Here is an 11,331-nt window from a genome sequence, read left to right on the forward strand (position 1 = left end):
GTGTTAGTCTCTCTTCTTTTAAGGGCATTAATCTCATCACGGTGAGTCCTATTCTCAAGACCTCATATAATTCAAATTACCTCCCAAGGGCCCCATCTCTGAATAACATCAAATTGGGGTTTAGAGTTTCAACAAATGAATTTGAAACAAAAAAATTCAAGCCATAACACTCGGCCACAGAATATACCTATGTACTAAGGCAGCCTTAACCTTCTCTCAGTTTGACTATATTTTAAATAGGTCTCTTCTTGCCTCTAGGCACCTGATCTCCCTCTCACCCCAGTCCTTATGGAATCCAGATGACCTAACCACATGGCCATTTTATCAGAGCACTGACTTCAGAAAACTTGTCATTGTGAATGATTTCTCTGTTCCTTGGACATGTAAATCTTTTTAAAAGCCTCCTGACAATTTTTCAATGCAGGACTGTTTCCTAAGGACCTGGGAGCTGTTTCAAAAATCACAAGGAAGATAGCGTCTTATTTCCCTGTTTCTGTGGGAGGGTAGGAGACTAATGTCAGTGGGCACCTTGCTTGGAGTTGTAAAACTACCTTCTGCCAGGAAGATGTGAGAAAACTTACTTTTCCTTTAGGTAAGGCCAAATAGCAAACCCACATGTCCTAATATCCACCCCAGTTCTCAAAAACTCTCCAGTCCTTTGTTTTAGTGAAGTTGAGCACAGACTATGTTCTGGTCTCTCTCCCCTACAGTAATAGCATTGAATAAACACTTCCTTATAGGCTGTCTTAGTCTGTTCAGGCTGCTAAACAAAAGACCATAAATTTGGTAGCTTATAAACAACATAATTTTTTTTCTTAGTTTTAGAGGCTGGGAAGTCCAAGATCAAAGTGCCATTAAATTTGATATCTGGTGAGGGCTTGTTCTCTGCTTCATAGATGGCACCTTCTCACTGCATACTCATATGGCAGAGGGGCAAGGTAGTTCTCTGGGGCCTCTTTTATGAGGACATCAATCCCATTTATGAGGGCTTTTTCCTCATGGCCTAATCACCTCCCGAAGGTTCCACCTCTTAATACTGACACATTGGACTTTGGGTTTCAACATACACATTTTGGTGGAAGACAGCATTCAGACTATAGGATATGCTTAACTTCGTTTAGTGCAATGTTTGCTTCAACACTATTAGGCTTTTGTAGATATTGCCAATTTCTAAGTGTCTTTACTAATTTATTCCCAACAAAAATGTAGGAGAATTCCAGTTGTTCTACATCATTGCCCACTCTTGATGTTGTCAGTAGTTTTAATGTTACCTTCTTTGGTATACTTGTGGCGGTATTTCACTGTGCATTTCATATGCACGTCTTGATAACTACCATAATCAAATCTTTTTATTTTATTTCCTCCTTGGACATTTGAATGTCTTCTTTTGTATTTATTCAGGTCTTTTGTGGGACCCAAAGAAACTCGCAGGTTGCAATTAGTTATCACACATCCTCCTGTGGCACCTCCGCAGTGCTTGTCTTTTATGACATTGCCTCTTTTGTAGAGTTTCAGTCAATTATTTGGTAGAATATCCCTCAATTCAATTCTGTCTGATGTTTCTGCACTTACATTCAGGTGCTGAGAATGTTGGCAAGAATGTCACAGAAGAAGCTAGTGCTTCTCAGTGTATCCTGTTAGGAGGCACAAGATGAGAGTTTGTTATATTCTTGGAGATAATGACACTAAACAACAGAAGGATTCCTTAAAAGTTTCTGTAGAGAAAAATGTTCAATGTGGCACCATTGCCAGATAAAATGAACATAAATAAATAGGTAAAAATAAATAAAAATCAGCAAGCTTTCAAATTTCCAAATACTCTGAAATATAAAAATATAATTTTTATTTAAAATAATATATATCTCTCTCTTAAAAGTGATCTTATCATAATCTTTTAAATGTTAAAATGTCACAGTTTATAAATAGGTATATGCCAAACCATGAATAACCACAGATTAGTAAGTGAATTTTAGAAGTAGTTAATTTGGAAATAATTCAAAATATAGGTATTGTAATTATTTGATTGCCATAAATTTCTCAAGTTCTCTAGGGCTTTTTTCCTATTCTCTATACTGCTTTTATTTTCTATCAATTCAACTTACTGAGAGGAATTTTTAAGGCTTTTTTTTTTTAACAAGCCTGTTAGCCATTCTAAGCAAATACTGAGTGCCAGGTTTTTTAATTTAATGACGAGTGGCTGGAAACTCTGGTCAATGTCTTCCTCTGTATTTAAGAAAATTTATCTCCTGAAAAAATACTTTAAAATTACCAGTATTGTCTTCTGATCTCCAAAAAGATATAGGTAAAATAGTTTTCTCAAATACTCCATAACGTTTTTCCTTTAAAAAGAGATTATTTTATTTTAAAGAAGAAATCAATACACACTAGGAGAGCAATACCATGTCAGAGTGAGAGAGTGTGTCCTATCCTCCAGAGGCCAAATAGAACATAATTTTAAAATGTGCAATGGTTAATTTTATGTATCAACTTTTCTGGGCCACAGGGTGCCCAGACATTTGGAACATCATTATGCTAGGTATGTCTGTGAGGGTATTTCTGGGTGAGATTGGCATTTTGAATTGGTACACCAAATAAAGCTGACTGCCGTCCTTAATGTGGTTCGCCCCGCTCCTGTCAACCAAAGGCCTGCGTACAACAAAATGTCTGAGTAAGAGGGAATTTCACCTGTCTGACACTGGAATTGGAGCATCAGTCTCCTCCTGCCCTCTGACTGGAACTTACACCACCAGCTCTCCAGGTTCTCAGGCCTTCAGATTCAGGCTGGAACTACTCCACCAGCTTTCTTCAATCTCCAGCTTGCTTACTGCAGATCTTAGCACTTCTCAGTTTCCATAATTGCATGAGCCAATTTCTTATAATACACACACACACACACACACACACACACAGTTGTCCCTCAGTATCCATTGGGGATTGGTTCTAGGACCTCCCACAGATACTAGTATCCACCGGTGCTCAAGTATCTGGTATAAAATGGCACAGAATTTGCACATAATCTATGCCTTTACTTCAACTTCTCTGCCTCAGCGGCTTCCCCAGTCCCTACCCTGGAGACGGTCCCCACTTCACTCCTTCCCACCTGCACTTCCTCAGCCTAACCCATCAATCACTGCATTGTCATTACTCCTGTGATTGGCAGCTACCTGACCAGGCAAACTCTCTGAAGTCGGTCCCTGTGGCCCCACCTCAGCATCAGAAACAGTGCTGGGGAAAAGGGGGCTCGACAACGTGGAACTGAATAAAAGAATTAGGAGGGACAAGAAGTGCTTGCACTTAAACGTGGATTTGGAGTGCTGGTTTTAGCAGGACCTTTTCTGAGAAGAGAGATGCCAGGTGTCAGCAGGCAGGTGTGTGAGAAGAGAGTGCAAGGAGAGGAGGTGGAAATGCGGGCAGACGGACAAGAACACAGGACTCCAGGGCATTGGGGGCTGAGCGTGCAGCGGGCTTCCATTCGGTCCTGCAGACACCCACAGACCTTATTATCCCGGCCCCACCGGCGTGGGGACCTTCTGCCTTCCTTCTCAAACGGCACAACCGCAGGCGGTGGCGGGGCACGGGTTGGTGCCGAGGGTGGACCCGGGGTCGGGGTGAGTCCTTGCCTCCTGGGAGATGCTAGGGCCGCGTGGGGGACCCGGGGCAGGGTCGGCTGACGCCCCTTCCCCAGCCCCCACCCTCCGGGGCTTCTCCAGGGCCTCACCCCGCCGTGGGAAGAGTGGGTGACCGCGCGCGAGGGCCCCGCGGGGGACCCAGGGCTGGCTTGAGCGCACTCTCCTCCTGCTCTTGCAAGGAGGACTCCAAAATAAAAGACTCTAAAAGGGAAAGTGTCTTGAAATTAACTGGAGGCCAAAACCCAGGGGAAGCTGGTGGTGCAAAGGACTCATTCACGCCTTGGGCTGTTGTTAGATAGAGGGGATTTTGGAGGTGAGGCAAGAGAAGTTGGGACCCTGGGCTTTTCTGTTTCAAGCACGCAAAGGGAGGTGACCGATTCCCATTTCGGAGTAGAGAGGAACCTTGGGTCTTTATTTCTTACATGTATCAGGGACTCACCTGAAAGGAAAATGATGTGTGCCACAAGTAATTAGTAGCAGTCCTGACCCCATATACAGAACCAGGTGTCCTTACTCCTGACACCTGAGCTCTTTTCCACCACTGGCGCTGCAGCCGCGGGGTTGCGGTGTGAGCGGTTCTGTCCCTGTCCCTGGGCTGCACATGACAGAAACACGTGCAGACTGCCTGACTCAGACAACGGGTGGCTGGGGACATTGCTACGTCCTCTATCAGGGGTGTACAGAAGCAAGGCGGGCTTCAGACTGACTCAGCAGCCCATGATGTCATCAGAGACTCACATTCTGCCATCATTCACTGCCCCAACTTCATCCTCAGGTTGGTCACAAGGGGCCTCGGCAACTGGAAGTATTTCACGTCCAGGCCAAGATGTCCAGAGGAAAAGAACAGAACAAATGACTTTCTGAAGTAGAAACGTTTCTCAGACCTGTGCCCCAGTAGATGCCCTTCAAAGTAGCCAGAATCAGTGCATTATCACTTGAGCCTGGATTAGGGCGAGACAAGCAGGTGCCTAGGGTACAAAAGTTGAGAAAGCAGGGGTCCCGCGTGGTGGTTCATGCCTGTAACCCCAGCACTTTCGGAGGCTGAGGCAGGCGGATCACCTGAGGTCAGGGGTTCAAGACCACCCTGGCCAACGTGATGAAACTCTGTCTCTACTAAAAATACAAAAATTAGCCGAGTGTGGTGGTGGGCACCTGTAATTGCAGCTACTTGGGGGGCTGAGGCATGAGAATTGCTTGAACCTAGGAGGCAGAATTTGCAGTGAGCAGAGATCACTCCAATGCACTCCAGCCTGGGAAACAAGAGCAGAACTGTATCTCAAAATAAACAAACAAACAAACAAACAAATAGAAAAGAAAAAAGGGAAGGGAAAGGAAAATGGAAAGGGGAAAGGGAAATGGGAAGGGGAAAAGGAAGGGGAGGGGAGGCGAAGGGGAGGGGAGAGGAAGGGGAAGGGAGCAGAATCCTTAAATTGAATGCCTCCTTACAGTAGTGCCTTAGGTCCCCAGTGTCATTTTTTAAACGATAGTTTTACTGAGACATAATTCACATACTAAAAAGCACCCTTTTAATATGTGCAAAGCAGTGATTTTTAGTATATTCAGAGTTGTGATGCTATCACCACAAATTCTAGGACATTATGAAAAAATTCACTTCCTTATACTCATTCTTGATTCCATTAAAAAACAGAGGTTGTCAGACTGGTTAAAAGTAAGATCCAAATACATACTGTCTACAAGAAATTCACTTTGCATTTATAAAAATAGGTTAAAAGTAAATGAAGGTAAAATACGCAACATACAATTCTGATCAAAAGAAAGCTGGGGTGACTATAATATCTAACAAAGTACATCTCAGAGTGAAGAATATTACTGGAGATGAAGAAGGTTATTTCATCATGATAAAGGGGGTCAAATCATCAAGAGTACATAGCAATCCTACATTTTTATTCCTTTCCTAATAAGAGAGATTCAAAATACATGAAGTAAAACCAAATGTAACTGTGAAGACAAAAAGTCCACAATTAGAGAGAATTGCCAGGTGTTGAGGTGGTCCACTAAGACCGTGAGCCAAATAGGAGAGTAACAGTCAGGCTTTCATTCATTTGTGATGGCAGGGGAGAGAGGGAGATTGGAGCTAGAGTCTGGGGGACGGGAAAGAGCTAATAATGGAAAAGTACTGAGTACTGAGACAGAGTGGAGAAAAGCATCTCCAGGCCCCCTAATAAGGAGGTCTCGGCAGTGTCCCAGCTGAGCCACTGCCCCATAAGGAGGCCTCTGAATGGAGGGGCCAGAGCTAGAAATACAGGTAGGCACAGGGCATGGCTGGCCCAGAGGGTCCTCAGCCTTTGACGGTGCCTCACTCCCGAGATCACAAAGCACTAGCTATGAAGTCTGGTGGGAGACGGGCAGATTTCCCCCAAGAGTAGAATCTCCATAATTGCATGTGGTTGGGCCTGAACGATCACATTTGGGATTTTGTCCTGAAGTTGTACTGCTCAACTTCACATCTTAATTTTTCAGGATGCTTGAAAGAAACAAAGCCGACCCTATCATAGTCCTAAATAAGTGGATTTTGTGGGATTATGACAATAACCCAGTAATTAGTCTGCGCCAGCAATGGACCAGGTTCATAACTGAAATTTTTCCAAAAAGGATGATGAGGACTTCTTGGAAGATTAAACATAGCCATGAGTCCCCAACATTGCCAATCCAGGACAAGATGTTTCAAAGGTCACCAGAGTCTGCTTTAGAGAGCTGGACTCTTCTCCTTTGTCAGGTTCATTGATCCAGGTGCACCACAAGGTGTTGACAGTGGCACGGACTCTCATTGGCTGGCCAGCAGGAAGTCCAGGGCTATGCAGCTGCTCAAATACTCAAACCAAAGAGCTAAGGCTGATCTGTTGTGTCTCCAGAACTAAGGTAGTGTTGTTAATAACTTTAGTGATGGTAAGAGACAGGTGCACAACCTTTTCTCATTGAGGGACCCCAGCAGTGGGAAAAACCACCCAGAGCATACACATGAGCAAAGAGAGTCAGCAGTGCCCCTCACCCAGCAAACCCCCCAAGTAACCAGGGTGAGCTTGGTTCTGGAGCTCATGCCTTATTCAGCCTGGTGCAACATGCTCCTTGGGAGGGGTTGTTTGGAATATTTGAAAATTTCTTATTAATGCCCCATTTGTGCAGATTACAATGCGATCAAAAAGGAAGATAAAGGCCTGGTGTTTAGAAAAGAAATAATACTCTAAAAGGGTATACACCAGTTTGGGAGTGTAAGAGTCACTGACTACCATGAGGTTCAACCCCCTAGAAGTCCTTCTTGGTAGGTGGTGGGCAGAGTCCCTGAGTGGAACTGAAGAGTCTGGACAAGGAGAGGAGGGGAGGGGAGGGGAGGGGAGGGGAGGGGAGGGGAATGGAGAGGAGGGGATTGGAGGGGAGGGGAGGTGGGACGGTAAGGGAGGGGAGGGGAGAGGGTCACCATCATCAAGGCCAAAATAGCCCAGTAACAGACCCAGGCTCCTCTTCTCAGTTGCTCCTATGTGGAACAGCATTGAGTTGACAACTAGGAATTCACTTCATTCCTACAGTACCAGGGTCTGCATATCAGGTAACACATTGGGTCCAGGTGTGTTAGGGCACCTGAGATGCCAGAAAGCTCCATAGTTGGAGAAATGTCCACTCATGCTATTCAGTGGCGTGGCAGCCAAAGGTTTACCTACGGGGCCAAGCAGTGAGTGGCATATCCAACTACTAGTCAAGTTCAGCATGATAGCAGCTGCCAGAGTTAGGCCTACCAATGAATTTGGTAAGGCCAGAGTCACACAGACTACCCATGAGAGAGAGGAGAGAGGTTAGATCCCCACCCACTTCTTGCCCCATACCTGAGTTCGCAGGACCAAAGGTGCTCATGTCTTATCAGTTGGGGAGACTCCTCATTGACTGTGACATGGGCAGTCTGTCCCATGCCATGAGCAAGAATAGTCCCCTTAATTCACTCCCTAGAATGATGAACCTAAATATTCTGGCTTGGTTTCTCCTGTGGTTCCATAAAAGTTTCTAATTGATATTTGGCATGTATCCAGTGGGGCTACACAGAGCAAAGCAGCAGGGCCACCTTTGGGAAAATGTTGAGACATTGAATTGATGGTTATTATCTTTGAAGCCCTTGTAGGCAAAAATTCAGGCACTGCACCCGGGGAGTAAATGGAGAAGCAAGTTCATGCCTCCCAATCTGTGCTGTTTAGTAGCCTTCCTGATCTCCCACCGATTTGGGTCTTCAAGAAGGGCTCAAAAAGGATGAAGGGAACTTGCATGATCCACCATGGAAACTGATTTGTCAATAATTTTAAAAGAGGGGTGGGCAACTGAGGGAAAGAGACAGACAGCCCAATCAATCACACAGCACAAATGAGAAGTACACTTAGAGAATTGCCACTGTGAGACCCCAAATTGCTCACCTGAGACATGTAGCCAGGCTGGGATTATATTGTCCATTTCCATTAGCCACTTCAACCTGATCTTTTCCTGTTAAAATATGTAATCACTGCTGTGGCTTGTAGATGTTAAAGAGGATGGAGAATCCATCACGTCCCATGATTTGACCCATGTATAGTTTGGGCTGCAAATGTATCATTTGGGCCATTATTAGATACAATGTATTCAGGAAGCCAGAGAAAGAAACAAATATGGTTTTGGAGGGAATAAAGAGTGTTGCCTGAGTCAGTAAAACACATGGGGATGACTAGTCCAAATACAGAGAACTCATCAACTACATTTAGGATCCACCTGAATGCTCTGGATGGGATGAGGGGACTAGTGTGATCAACCTGCAAAGAACATCCTGGCCTTTTTTACCTGAAGGATCTGTCCCTGAGCAGAATGTTTAGCCTTGGTCAGGGTCTGGCAGATGGATTATCTCTTTCATGCTGTGTTGGCATCTTTTGAAGATAATAGTTCATGCATACAGATCCAGGCAAGGATGGCATCTTGATTCCCAGGGCCCTTCCTCTCATAGATCCAGGAGTCAATGAGTTGAATATCTGTTATCTCTGGGGCAGATGACAAATCATTCTCCCTGTTTAGCTGACATGCATGGTCTGCTCATTGCCTTGGTTGGCTCATTGCCTTTGTCAGCATAGGCAGCTCTCTGGTGAGCACCCACAAGGATAACAAAGAGCTTATTAGGAGTAGAATTGAATTTTATCCAAATGTCTCGTCCCAAGAGAGGGATGTGTTTCACATGTCAGTACAAGTTTTGCCAGTAGCCCAATCAAATGTTCAGACCATTAACTACAGCCCATGAGTCAGTGAAAATATAGCAGGGCTCCTTTGTTGAGGGAGCCTGGGTAGCCAACCATACTTTATAAAGCTTTACACACTTACGCTGAGCTTGCCAAGGGATAGATACATCTCAGGCTGGATGACAGCTGCACCTTATTCTAGCCTAGTAAATGTTAATCAAGAGACACTGTCAGTGAACCAGGCTTATGTGTGGCCCAGAAGGTCCTTGTATCTGAGCTCCCATTGGGCAAGTAAAGGCAGTGGCTCATTGGATGATATGCCTGGGAGGGGGGTGACACTCCTGAGTCCTTGCCATGGAGTTGAAGGCCCCAGAGCTGGGCTGGGTTTTACCTGCTTCTGTATAGAACATTTTCATTCACTAGAGAATACTCCTGAGCCACCCCCACCTGGAGATTTGAGGCCTCCGCTCACTCATAACATGATTGGAATTTGGGATCATAAAACTATATCACAGCCATGGCTCATGTATTCATGCATATCTACATAGGCCCAATAACAGGACAATAATTGTTTCTCAAAGTGTATGTGCCTTTCAGCTGACTCCAGGATCTTGTAAGTTGAAAACCCCAACAAATGTCTGAAGTATTTTTCTACCATGAGCAACAGTAAAGGAACTGAAATGTTGTTGAGACCTGTAAGTCGAATGGCAAATGCGGACCCATGGGGTCCAGGGGAAGGGTGCTTGGATGGCTGTGGTAGCCTGTTGAATGGGTACCATTCAAACATAGCAGCCTTTTCTAGTAACCTCTTAGCTGGGTCCCATCAAAATCCCCACAAGGGGAATGTGACAGTAACAATAGATGAATAAGCCCACAAATCACTGGGCATCCTTTTTATTGGCTGGGGCAGAGACAGTCAGAAGCTTGGCAGTCATCTCCTCTAAACGAGATGTGGTGCCACTTGCCCAGATTACAACCAGGAACTTCACTTGGAGTCCCTGTGTCTTAATGGTGCAGTCGGGTTGCTGCTTGAGAGTCATCTGTCCTCAAGCACCCAGTCCTTATTTGGCAATGTCTTTGTTTGGGTTCACCAGGAGGATGTCATCAATAGAGTGCAAGGCTAGTACTTCCTCTAGGCATGCAACTCTCCCCAGAGCATAACCTATTCATTGATGGCAGCTACATGGGGAATTTAGGTCGCTTTGTGGAAGGACATTAAAGGTGCATTGCAACCCATTCCACATAAAGGCAAGTTGATCCTGGACTTCTCCATGTGGAAGGATGCTGAAAAAGGCATTGATGATATCAACTGTCTCATACCAAGTTCCCTCCAGTAGCCTCTGTAAGAATCAAAATATCAGGTACTGCCAATGCAAAGAACGGCACCACAGCCTTGAGCCACCTATAATAGACAGAGGGTCACAAGGTACCTGAGGCCATGTGCACAGGTCAGACAGAGCCACTGTATGGAGGAACAGTTTCTCAGGAACTTTGCCTCAAGCTTAGCAATTGAAACCAGCCCAATTGTCCCATAGAACTAATATTTTTAGTTTCTTTTGAAAAAGCATATAAATTAACCCTCACAGTCTTAAAACTCAAGAAAATTACAATTATCTGAGTTCCTTTCTCAGGAAGCCAAACATCAGTCCTCCCAGATAGTATCAGGCAGTTGAAACCCACCAGGTCTACACATCTGGACAATGAGAAACCCGACCCGTCACCCATCATGATGGCCTAAGCAACCACCTGCTTCCTGTTGACCAATTCCTCTTCCTCACCTCTCCCTAATTCCTGTTTCCCCACACATGGTTACATTTCTTCCCTGCTATATAAACCCCTAATTTTTGTTGGTCAGGGAGATGGATTTGAGACTGATCTCCCATCTCCTTAGCTGCAGCACCCAATTAAAGCCTTCATTCATCTTTGCAATACTCATTGTCTCACTGATTGGCTTTCTGTGAAGTGAACAGAAGGAACTAGGTGGAATTACTGATGTTTTGGTGACATAATGACAGCAGTTATTTTTCCTCCCTAAAGCAGGTGGGGATACAATGTCCTGGGTGACAGTAGTTGGGTACATTCACAGCCTTTCCCATGTCCCACTAAGGTGACCCTAAGTGCAGCAATTTCCATCAGGGATTGAGAGTGAAGGCCAGTCGGGGCACATATAGACAACACATCTATACCAAGAACACATGCAGTCATGGGAGCCATAACATAAAGGTTTCTAGGGGCCCAAAGGTCCCTTCCCAGAGCCAGAGCAGGTGGTGGTGGTCTCAGACCCTAAGCCAGAGAACATTATCTGTTTTCCCCTCATCCTGGTGCCAGGGATTGTGGGGATCAGAGGCACCAGTGCACAGATGTTCAAAATGGCCAAGAAGGACATTTTCCCCCACCTTTTCACTGAACTCTGACATTGGCTAGGGCTTCCAGTCATCCTTGGGGACAGAGTGACCTCGGCCTAACCCCTAGTCTGGAATATCTGTAAAAGCCTAGCCATCTGG

At 45.1% G+C, this 11,331-nt stretch overlaps 1 long non-coding RNA gene across 1 annotated transcript; it reads right to left on the reverse strand.

The window, feature by feature from the left end:
• Positions 1-426: 426 nt before the first annotated feature.
• Positions 427-11,293, reverse strand: LOC119620492 (uncharacterized). Its single transcript, XR_005236984.2, has 2 exons — positions 8,045-11,293; positions 427-1,634 (listed from the first exon to the last, which is right to left on the reverse strand). It is a non-coding gene; the product is annotated as an uncharacterized lncRNA (long non-coding RNA).
• Positions 11,294-11,331: the final 38 nt, after the last annotated feature.

This window comes from Chlorocebus sabaeus, chromosome 18, assembly GCF_047675955.1.
Source record: "Chlorocebus sabaeus isolate Y175 chromosome 18, mChlSab1.0.hap1, whole genome shotgun sequence".
Taxonomy (NCBI): domain Eukaryota; kingdom Metazoa; phylum Chordata; class Mammalia; order Primates; family Cercopithecidae; genus Chlorocebus; species Chlorocebus sabaeus.